The 12,512-nt window shown below is 45.2% G+C and overlaps 1 protein-coding gene across 1 annotated transcript in view; it reads left to right on the top strand.

Moving 5' to 3' along the window:
- GAN (gigaxonin) overlaps nt 1–12,512 on the top strand; it is a 320,191-nt gene that overhangs the window by 215,915 nt on the left and 91,764 nt on the right. The window lies entirely within an intron of this gene.

The raw sequence follows: 12,512 nt of genomic DNA, 5'->3' as shown, positions 1-12,512 counted from the left end.
TGCCATATGTATCATCAAAATATTTTGCATTTCCTAAATAGCGAATTTTAAGGAATAAATAGCGATTCTTTACCATTCCTAATTTGCGATGAGCAAATTGCTAATTGCAAGTTACCCATTCATTTCCATGGGCTAGGAGGCTCATAGGAATGAAGGTTTAATTTGCGATTAGCAATTTGCTCATCACAAATTAGGAATTTTTCCAAGGGTGCAGTGGTGTCTCAAGAACACCCTGCTGCACCCCTGAAAAAGAAATTTGGGGGCATATGGCACACATACATGCCCTAAGGGCATGTGTTGGCGTCATATGGGACCTTTTGTTTTTTTAAAAAAAAGCTTTTTGAAAAGAATTCACAAATTACCACCAATTTACCACAATAGTTTCCAAATCCTTAATGTCATTTTTTACATATTTTTTGTTTGATACATTGCATTTAAGTAGTCACAAAATTTGCAAATCCTTCAGTGCAATTGCAAAATAAGGAATAGCAAATTTTGCTACTCCTTATTTTGCATCAAACTTGTTTGATACATACCATTTGTCTAATTAACATTCGCAAAGGCCAAAATTCATAGAATTTTGATCTTTGCGAATGCTAATTAGCTTGATACATATGGCCCCAAGTGAGGCCTGTCTTACAACATGGTGCATCTTTTGCATCACTGCTGCATCGGTTTCATGTGGTACGTTTTTTTTACACCATGACATATCTGCCTAAATGCATCAATTTGTAATGTTGTCGCCTCATAGCAAATCTTTTGCACCGCCGCTGCATCATAAAAGTGACGCACAGTGGCACAAAAGAGGCATACACCTATCATAAATCTGTCCCTAGCATTTTAAATGATTAATCCAGGATGACGATAAGGTGTGACCTATCCAGAGGTTTGTTTAAGGTGAGGCCTACTCAGGATTGCAGATTAAAGTTACGCTTGATGAAGAATACAGAGGAGATAATACATGTAAAGGCCTACCAATGAAGTAAGTAATGTGCACTTTATTGCACCAGTCATCATAAATGTATCCCTAAGCTTCTTATCTTGTTACAGATGAACCACCATATGTACCATCAAACTATTTTGCATTTCCTAAATAGCAAATTTTAAGGAATAAATAGCAATTCTTTACTATTCCTAATTTGCAATGAGCAAATTGCTAATTGCAAATTACCCATTCATTTCCATGTGCTAGGAGGCTCATAGGAATGAAGGTTGCAATTTGTGATTCGCAATTAGCTCATCACAAAATAGGAATTTTTTCAAGCGTGCAGGGGTATCTCAAGAACACCCTGCTGCACCCCTGAAAAAGAAATTTGGGGGCATATGGCACACCTACATGCCCTAAGGGCATGTATGGGCGTCATATGGGACCTTTTGTTTTTTGGAAAAAAATGCTTTTTGAAAAGAATTCGCAATTTACCACAAACTAGAAGTTGGTGGTAGTTTCCAAATCCTTAATATCATTTTTTACATATTTTTTGTTTGATACATTGCATTTAAGGAATCGCAAATTTTGAATTAAGGACATTTTAAGTCATTTCCACATGTGCAGTGTTTTCAAATTATGATTTGAAAATCGTTTTTGGGGAAAAGTAATGGTTTGCAAATTTATGACAAGGACATAATGGTGTATGCTTCTCTATAAGGCATTTCAGTGTCTCTGATGTAATTTTTCCCATATTACATTATAAGACCTTTCCCCATGGAGCACATTCCTTGTAAATATGCTCCCACCTGTGCATGGCGAATTTAGATTTTGACTGTTTGAGTCACATAGCCATGTTAAAAGTGACCCAAAAAAATTGCAAACGTTTTAAAAAAACACATTCATGTGTCTTAAGGACATTTTAAGTCCTTTCCCCATGGACAATGTTTTCTAAGTGGCGCAAAAGAGGCATACACCTATCATAAATCTGTCCCTAGCATTTTAAATGATTAATTCAGGATAACAATAAGATGTGGCCTATCCAGAGGTTTGTTTAAAGTGAGGCCTACTCAGGATTGCAGATTAAAGTTACGCTTGATGAAGAATACAGAGGAGATAATACATGTAAAGCTCTACCAATGAAGTAAGTGATTTCTACTTCATTGCGCCAGTCATCATAAATGTATCCCTAAGCTTCTTATCTTGTTAGACATCATCCGCCATATGTATCATATAACTATTTTGCATTTCCAAAAAAGCGAATTTTAAGGAATAAATAGCGATTCTTTACCATTCCAAATTTGCGATGAGAAAATTGCTAATTGCAAATTACCCATTCATTTCCATGGGCTAGGAGGCTCATATAAATGAAGGTGCAATTTGCGATTAACAATTTGCTCATCACAAATTAGGAATTTTTTCCAAAGGTGCAGGGGTGTCTCAAGAACACCCTGCTGCACCCCTGAAAAAGAAATTTGGGGGCATATGGCGCACATAAATTTTAACAACATTCCTTTACCTCAAAAGCGATTTTCAAATCATAATTTCAAAACACTACACATGGGAAAATTACTTAAAATGTCCTTAAGACACATAAAAGCGTTTTTTGATTGCCTTTCCTGCATGGTTGGGTCATTTTTAACATGGCTATGTAACACAAACATTCAAAATCTAAATTTTCCATGCACCCGCGTATACAAGCACATGTCCCGAGGAGCTGTGCCCAGACCCTGCACTCGATATAAAAACAAAGTGGTCCTAGACACATTTTTTCAAACACATATAAATGAATTATTCATTCTTTACTCTTTGTGGGACTTAATCCTGAAAAAGAAGGAGACAGAGTAAACCCCCCCCCCCCTCTCCTTCTGTCCTGAGGAAGACCCGTAGCTGAGGTGTTGAACCCCCCTCCACAGCGCCAGGGTCGAAACGTCGACGATTCCCCCCCTTTCCTTGTGCCTGCACCCCTTCCCCTGCCCTTTTACTTATACTAAAACCGTATGATTAATATACGTGGGGCTGGCATAATACTAAGGGAATAGAACCTTAGTCCTTGTTCGAAATCATTTGATTATCCTGGTTATTCAGTTTTTCTTTTTCTTTACTTTCACTTGAGCACAAAATCCTTTGCACTTTCTACTGCGCCTGGCAGAATTCCCCCAACTTTTGGGTTTTTTGTAAATATGTATATATGATTGTGAAATAAATTGTGAATTTATATTGCTATATACAAACTTAGTGTCATACAATTTGTTTTGGGTGTTTAGGATAATACTGCAAACGCATTTGGCTTGTCTTTTCTGTCTCCTTCTTTTCCAGGATTAAGTCCCACAAAGAGTAAAGAATGAATAATTCATTTATATGTGTTTGAAAAAATGTGTCTAGGACCACTTTGTTTTTATATCATATGATACCCAGGTCGTTTGACTTTGTCTGGGACCTCCTGCTTACTGTTTTGCTGTCGTGGGATCAGGAAACGCTGGACTTTCGCTGGTCTTTTGCTGGACTTTCACCTACTCCTTGCCGGACCCGCTGCGCGGGCCCCGCTGCATTCTCTGCTTGTGCGTGGAGCTGCAGGGCTGCGAGCTGACCCGCAGGGACTCGATATTCCAAGAGCCCCTGCGTGAGGTCAAGACCCGCAACAACTGGGTCGCTCTCCCTGCCTGCCCCGCCCTCGCCTCAGCAGATAAGGCTCTGCTGCACCGCCCCTCGCTGGGACCTCCTGCTTACTGTTTTGCCGTTGTGGGATCAGGAAACGCTGGACTTTCGCTGGTCTCTTGCTGGACTTTCACCTACTCCTTGCCGGACCCGCTGCGCGGGTCCCGCTGCGTTCTCTGCTTGTGCGTGGAGCTGCAGGGCTGCGAGCTGACCCGCAGGGACTCGATATTCCAAGAGCCCCTGGGTGAGGTCAAGACCCGCAACACCTGGGTCGCTCTCCCTGCCTGCCCCGCCCCCGCCTCAACAGATAAGGCTCTGCTGCACTGCCCCTCGCTGGGACCTCCTGCTTACTGTTTTGCCGTCGTGGGATCAGGAAACGCTGGACTTTCGCGGGTCTTTTGCTGGACTTTCACCTACTCCTTGCCGGACCCGCTGCGCGGGTCCCGCTGCGTTCTCTGCTTGTGCGTGGAGCTGCAGGGCTGCGAGCTGACCCGCAGGGACTCGATATTCCAAGAGCCCCTGCGTGAGGTCAAGACCCGCAACACCTGGGTCGCTCTCCCTGCCTGCCCCGCCCTCGCCTCAGCAGATAAGGCTCTGCTGCACCGCCCCTCGCTGGGACCTCCTGCTTGCTGTTTTGCCGTCGTGGGATCAGGAAACGTTGGACTTTCGCTGGTCTTTTGCTGGACTTTCACCTACTCCTTGCCGGACCCGCTGCGCGGGTCCCGCTGCGTTCTCTGCTTGTGCGTGGAGCTGCAGAGCTGCGAGCTGACCCGCAGGGACTCGATATTCCAAGAGCCCCTGCGTGAGGTTAAGACCCGCAACACCTGGGTCGCTCTCCCTGCCTGCCCCGCCTTCGCCTTACTTTGCCTTCATTACTGCGATAGCATCCCTGCGCGGGAGCGCGCGGGAGCGCCCGGGGCTAAGGCCGGGCAAAGGGCGGGCCCTCTGTGGCCCTCAGAGGCCTGAGGAGCCTGGGCTGGGCCCACCCTCTTGCGTGTGTTGCCGGAGCACCATCTTGACCCCGCTCATCACCTCGCCTAAGACAACATATATTTGTTATGCCTTCACCAGCGCTGGATGGGTCCACCGCAAAGGTGGGGGGAACAAAAAACTGGACATTGGACATCTACTTCGCACGAACACCAGGTGGTGGGGATGGGGAGAAAGACTCCTCTCTAGCCGAGCGTAGGGCCGAGCGACGCCGCTCTATTGAAACCCTAAAAAACGGGCCCCTGACTAAAATTCCTATCTCTCAAGTGGGTGAGTCACTCAGTATTAGCGAGGGCCCTTCATCAGACGAGGGCGTCCCGCTTCTGCTGAGGAATTGTATTACTCCCCCTTGTCTACCCATCGACCTAGTTCCTAGCGTTAATGATTCAACTAACCCTAGTAATGTGCCCATTGACTTAACCTCCCAAACAATCCCACCTATTAAAGCACCTAAACCTGGGAAAGGCAAGCTAAAAACAGTTACTGATGTCATGATCCATGCCCCCCCCCCAATAAACGAAGAAGGAAAACAAGGGGAGGTCATGCTAAAACGAAAATCTCCCATTCTGATTTTGGGAAAGGCTCCAAACCTGCCCCAAACCATGATAGATCAATGGTGGATGTGCATAGCCCCTCCCTTGACAGACGTGTTCACACTACCAACCTTGAGGATGTCCCCTTGATTAACACATCCAATGTAGCACCACCGTCCGCTCCTCTGGGAAACCTGGAATTCCTGCTCAGATCGCTGCTCTTACCGATCAGTGAGAGCATAAAGAAAGTGGAGATCAGGCTCACCATTCTAGAAGCCACATTGAGCAGCTTGAAACCAACGCCCACTATCCGAGATAGACCTTCTGAGCTCAAAACCCTCCCTACCTCACACCTGACCCCACAACCCCTTCAACTGAATCTGGGACCTTTCCTGGTGACCACTGATACCCCCCTCTCACATCCTCCCGCGCCTAACCCACCTGTGCCCCCACCTAGCAAAATCATAAACCCATCATTACAGTCTTTATGCCCAGCCCCCACTGTGTCAAACAAACCAACACAATCACTTCCTCCTTTACCAATAATAAAATCCAATCCGCCCACAAATAATATATCAAGTAGAGATCCGGCTGACCAGTCAACTCCATATCCTAAAAGGTCAAGACGTAGAACTGTTGACTTACCCCCGGACTCTGCCCCATTTACAATTGTCCTCACAGGAGTTCCAGAGCTAGCAGAAGGGGCCAGAGAGAATTATCATGCACTAAAAAATAAAACCATTTATTGGTTGAAGCAGAATAGACCCCTCCCGGCACATGTAAATGGAGAAATCCTGTCAGTAAGACGAGCGGTGTGGGTGGGCTCAAGGCCAAAAGATAAAAGGGGAGACGTGATTATTATCAATTTTAAAGACCACAGGGCGGTAAGAACCCTAGGAGATTGGTATGAGGCAATAGGCGGAGATGTTATCTCCACACACTACGTTAGCTACTTCTATCCACGAGAATTGATGAACAATTCCAGACACCTTCAAACAAGAAGGTATCGTCCAGAGTGGAGAGAAGTATCCTACCAACCTGTTCAGAATCACTTTCCGAATCAACCCTTGCAACAACCTCACCCTCAGTCACAATGGGGCAGCATGAGTTACAACTATCAAACACCATTCCCAGAGTATACCATTCCAACATTTAATCACTTCTCAACACTGTATGGCCTAGAAAGTGTTGATTGACTCAACAGTAACTTCCTCTTGACCCAAGACTGTCCCAAGATAAAAGAAGGCACTCTACCTGGTGACTTCACCCAAGACACCAAGGGTGAAAATCGTAGAACTGAAGAATGCACCCATTCAACGCAATCGGACCAATCATCTGACAGGGACCGGGAAAATTTAATTAGAGGGGATAACATCACCACTATCTCTACTCCAGCTTACGAGGCCCATATTAATAGGGAGTTGGAGGTATCTGTCTCTAATACGCCAAATAGGTCAAACGGAAGCCAGGCCTCCGTCATTAGAGGAGAAAAAGTCCATTTCATGTATTGGAGCTGTGCAGGTCTTAGAGATAAATTTCTGGATGGAAGACTCTTAGAGTTTGTCGGAGATCCCCAAGTCTTGGCTCTACAGGAAACTTGGCTCACAAATGAAATGCACCTGATAGGGTACAAAACTTATTTTTCCGCAGGAATTGCAGGTACCCATGGGAGAGCTAAAGGTGGGCTGATAACTTATATATCGAATACTATACCTGGCCTGGTAGTTACACCAATCAGCTTAGAAACCCACTATCAGATCCTGAAACTGGTATTTAAGACAAAGAGGACCATTCTCCTCGTCAACCTTTATGACAACGCACCGGAAAACGAGAGAATAAAAATACTGGGGGCCTTATGCAAGAAATTAAGTAGTGATACGAAATTAATACTAGAGGCTGAACCACCGAGTATCGTTTGGGGAGGCGATTTTAATCTCCACCCCTGCGAGAATCAAAATAGTAATATCTGTGGAATGGGCATTGGGACTGATGAGCATATAACCCATTTTACTCACTCAGCGGTGGGTGACTTCCTAAACGAATCCTTGTCCAGCTTGGATCTAATAATACTAAATCAAACAAACCCCCTACTTGGGAAGCTGGACCCTACTTATCTTGGAAGGGGAAGCGAAACCACTATTGATTACATCCTCACCACAGCGACCTTAGTAAATAAGATCCTGAATTTCAGGGTGAAAATTAACACCTTAAGCGATCACTCAGCTCTAATTTTTGACCTAATTCTGGACCAACCTCAGTTATCTCCCCAAACTTTAATGTCCACCCTTTCACAGAATAATATCCACCTCACAAAAACAAATGGCTATACTCTTGGTTGGGGGAAGATTGACCCAAATAAATTGACAAATAAGGTTGTAACTGCAATTCAAACAGAAATTTTGAAGTGCTTAGATTTGGAGGTATCTGACGAGGAAGTCCTGTCCAATTTTAAGGCGATTTTAGTTCAAGTAAACGAACACCTTACTGTGAGGCAGAAAGGGACAGTGGAAAAAAGAAAAAGGATGGTTAAACCACGATTGCTCAGTAGCCCACAAAAACCTAAGAAGAGCACTATCACAAATAACAAGAGATAAAGAGGAGGTCAGGTCTCTGAGAATAACCTACAAGTTGGCCTGTAAAGCGAGAAAAGAAGAGCTAAAAAAGGCATTATGGGACCAGCTGCACGAAAGCTCTTTAAATAAAGATAGTGATCTATTTTGGTTAAAGCACCTTTCCTGACGGATTCAAAAGATCAGCCAAGCCTTGATGTAGCTATTGAGGGACAAACCTGGATAAACCATTTCTCTAAGATTTTTGGCAAACCACCAGTAGCAGCTGCCAGCGGAAATAATCCCACCATATATGAGGGCAATTCATTCCCAATCCCTCTGACACTCGATCTATACGAGGTAATAAATGCACTGAACGCTAGTAAGAGTGGAAAAGCCCCGGGGCCGGACGGGGGTACCAGTTGATTTTTTAAAATTTAGAATGGATCTCTGGGCCCCAATAATAAAAAGGGTGTTCGATGCAGCAATGGCCCGTGGATTACTCACGAGGTGTGGCGCCGCGGCCAGGGCGACTGACGCTGGAATCTGGGGACCACGGTTCGATCCCCGGCTCCGGCGGCAGGTCAGCCCAGCACCATGTGACTCTGGGCAATAGCTCGCTTAATCTTCCCGACGGCCCCCAGCGCCTAGAGACCCTTACGGGTGATTGTGCGCTTTACAAATCTGGACTTTACTTTACTTTACATCCTGGACCCAATCAATCCTAGTACCCATCTTTAAGAAGGGAAATAAAGAGGAGGTGACCTGCTATCGTCCAATCTCCCTCCTGGATTCACTGGGGAAAGTACTGGGCAGAGTGGTTCTCCAGCGTCTACAGGAGTGGGCGGACGATACCGGGACCCTCTCGGATATCCAGTATGGCTTCCGAGAGGGCCACGGAACTACGGAACAAGCCCTGAACTTGGCCCTACTGATGGGAAAGTATGTCTCAGCAAAGCGCGAGAGGTTGTACATGGTGAATGTCGACCTCTCTGCCGCCTTTGACTGCGTCAGTCATGCAAAACTCTGGTCAGTTTTGATCAACATGGGAATGGACGTGGTTCTTTTGACCTTCCTTAGAGAACTTTACTCCAACGCCTCCGCGAGGGTGCGTTTTGGAGTACGGGGTGAATTATCAGACTCCTTTCTTGTAGAGCGCGGCGTCAGGCAGGGATGCGTTCTTGCCCCTTTCCTCTTCTTCCTCTATACCAACGGCCTTGAGGTAGAGATGCTACGGGGGGGATAAGACCTACCCCGCGTAAAAGAGCGATTGGTCCCTGCGCTCCTGTACGCAGACGATGCGGTGATTATAGCACGCACTCCTCGTGAGCTACAAAAATCCTTGAACAGCTATGCAAAATTTATGAGTGACCTAGATCTCCTCATACACATAAAGAAAACCTTTGTTATGGTAGCTGGACGGGCTAGGAGAAACGGAAAAACAATTCTCCTAAATAATGAACAATTAGAATCCACTCCCCAATATCCCTACCTGGGAATTATGATAGACGAGAAGCTCAACTGGAGAGCGGCCATAGAAGCTCGCAAGCACCAACTTTTGCGATCCATTGCTGCTCTCATGAAATTTGCCCAGAAATTAGGGGAAAAAAACCCATTTGAACTACTCCAAATCTATAGAGCGAAGTGCCATTCAATCGCACTCGATGGGGCGGGCTTATGGGGCCACAAACACACTAAAGTCCTACAGGTGGCGGAGAATACTTTTATAAGATTTTTACTGTCAGTCCCTAAAAGAGCATCGACTTTTGCCTCTCATGCAGAACTGGGACTACCACACATTGAGGACCTGGCCAAAATTGAACCTGTACTCCTTTGGCGCAGAATATGGGCCTCAACAAAGAACTCTCTTACTAAAGCTATTGTCGCAGACTGTATGACCCTAGATCGCGCAGATAAAATAGACTGGTTAAGATATGTTAAAAATCGCCTCACTGATCTAGGAATGGCCGAGTATTATCATAACCCAGACTTAATTACTGGAATTCCTAAGAAAGACCTCAAGGCAAAGGCGTTGAGTCACTTTGAAGAATTACGCATCACTGCGGAGATTAAGAAACCTTCTGTACAGCATTCCCTGGCGGTCACAACAACAATGGAAATGGAACCATATTTAACCTATGTTGACTCGCAGTTTGAACGTTTCTTATTAGCGAGATTTAGGCTAAATATTTTCCACAGGGTCGTAGCATTCCCAAATAGAAATAGCTGGGAAGAGAGTTTAATTCCCTGCCCTTGTGATGAACTATCTGAGCAGTCAACGATCCATACTGTACTGTTCTGTAAATATTACTCCGCCCATCGAAGACTTTGGCTATCCCCATTGCTGAGAACCTTAGGCCTCCGAAAATGTCGTCCCGCTATGTTATGGTTACAATTTTTATCCTCAGAACATGTTTGTAAAGTTGTTAGTACTTTTTTAAAATGTATCTTTAAATCAAGGATCAATTTTCAGAATAACAATCTTTAAATTGTCCTAAACAAATTATTACCGCTAAAAACTACAAATACGCCGAATATGTTTTAGTATTGTTAAACTGCATGTAAATACACTGTATAAATGCTTTTATGGTAACTCATGGAAAATGAATGCCGAATAAAGATTTGACTACTACTACCCCATTTTTCTTAACAGACCCTGCACTCATCATACTAAATTGGGATATTCCACGTATTTCTCGATGGAGGACAATTTAAGCGCCCCGTATTCCCTCGTTAATTGATCAACTGAACATGGCGTCTCTCTGCGCAGCGCTTTCTGCAGGGGACCTCTTTTGTGGTGTCTGAGACACAGGGATGTACCCCGCCACCGAGCGGAGTTCACTTCCCCCTCACTCCTAGGCGAGACTGTGGGTCTCAGACCTCTTCAGTCTCTGACTGACCCCTGCTTCACAATAACCCGGCGAGGCGGGAAACAGGCAGCCATTGCACATGGAGGAGGAACTGCATAAGGGTGGTGTGGGGGTTCAGCTCTTGGAGGGTTCCTCGTTCGGGGGAGCATGTGAGATGTTGCTGTTGCTCTCATATTTGGTCTTAAACCATTTCTGCTGCCCTACACACGTCGGGATGCAGAGTAGAGGGCAAGTTTTGAAGTGACTCCCGAAACCGAACTGGGTGGTCTTCAGTATCACTTCCCTCCCCAAGTCACCCCCATTGCTGACCTGTGATCCACGGTGTCCCTGAACCCCAAGTGACAACCGACGCTCGTCGCCCAGGGTAACAGCAGAATCACTGCTTTGACCGATACTCCAGTTTTATTGTCACATCACAGCCGCTTCCCTTACTCCTTAAAAACACCCTACTGAGGGAAGTTTGTTCACGTGCAGCAACAGCCCCCCCCCCCCCCCCCAATAACCCTGTTAGCTGAGGTGTGCTCCTCATAGTAACTGCAAGCCTGGAAACACGAGCACCGTTGTCAAAGATCGTGCACAACCACAAATGCATAACGCATTTAAAATCCACGTGAAATCCGTTGAGCACAGCACTTTTCCGAAAAGGTTTCGCCCCGGAATAAAGGCAAGCGCCCAATGAAGCGCCAACTCCAATACACACCGCTGAATATTAAAGAGTTGTTTCCCTGGCGGTACTGTGTGATTACATGTGCCCGGGGAGGCCTGGTTCACAAAGCCTCTTTGTTAGAGATATGCAGGGGACGGCCCATCTGGGCTGGATCCTTTGCTTCAGACGATCCAGTCTGGATGGGCTGGACAAAAAGGGAAAAGGGCGGCAAAAGAAAAAAACTAATTTCCAATGGCAGGCCACCGTTTAGCATAAATGGTGACGCCAGTCAATGAAAAATAGTGGCGGGGCTTCAAGTCCCCATCTGAAATCTCCTCATTAACAATATGTCTCGCCAGAGCGAGCAACGCATGCGGGCTGCAACGCTAGGCGAGACCTAAACAATGCGTCAAGTACCATCGGAAGTGTTCCTTTTGGCCTGGACTAAGTATATTGCTGCTTTGGTGGGTTACATCGGCGAGACAGCCTTCTATAATGTAGGGCGCCACTTGTTGGGACTCTTACCATGACAGACCTGCCTCTTGAAGTTGTGATGAAACTTGAGGACCTGTCTTGTCTCTTAACTGGGGAGCAACCTTGTTCAAAGTGGTGACAGCACTATAAATATTTTATTGAGTCAAAGTGCTCCGCAAGAGTTTCAGCACAATTACTAGGCAATTTATTATTCCATGGGCCTATGAATGTTTGGCCTGTACCTGAACATACTGCTCACTTGAACTGGGCTGGCAGGAGAGTGGAAACTTAGACATGCAACATTCGGTGGGTTGACTTCAAGCCAAGGCCAACAGGAGTCACAAAGAATGTTGTTTCCATTGTGTTTTATGAATGGAGGCTGCAGCATTGCTTGCAATCAAATTTAGCCTCTTTTTAGAATTAAAATGATAATTGTGCATTGCTTTTTCAAACAGCCTTTTTGCACCATTTGGTACTTATGAAAAAAAACATAATGTATAGAATTATTAGTTAATGGTGAGCTACAGAAAGAGGCCATGCCAGACACCACATGCCTTCTTTTGTATCCCAATTTGTGCCTTTTATATGTTAACATGCACGTTAGTTGTATAAAACAAAGGCGTAGTGTTAGGATACAGCCTTCTCAAAAAAAAGAAATAGAGCAAGAGACACCTCGTACTAACATTTGATCCTCCTCAATGCACCCTCTCCTCACCATCTCTGATCCACAGATACCTTGGAAGTAAAATGAAAATCACGGTCATTCTTCCTCAATTAATGTTGAACAATCATTTTCCCCATCAGTAATAACTGGAGTGGCTGTAGTAGATGATTTTACACATTACCTTTTCTTTTCATATCTATCTC

Source organism: Lissotriton helveticus, chromosome 12 (genome assembly GCF_964261635.1).
Source record: "Lissotriton helveticus chromosome 12, aLisHel1.1, whole genome shotgun sequence".
NCBI lineage: Eukaryota > Metazoa > Chordata > Amphibia > Caudata > Salamandridae > Lissotriton > Lissotriton helveticus.
Note: the sequence above shows the minus strand (reverse complement) of the source record. Positions and strands in the feature narration are given on the sequence as shown.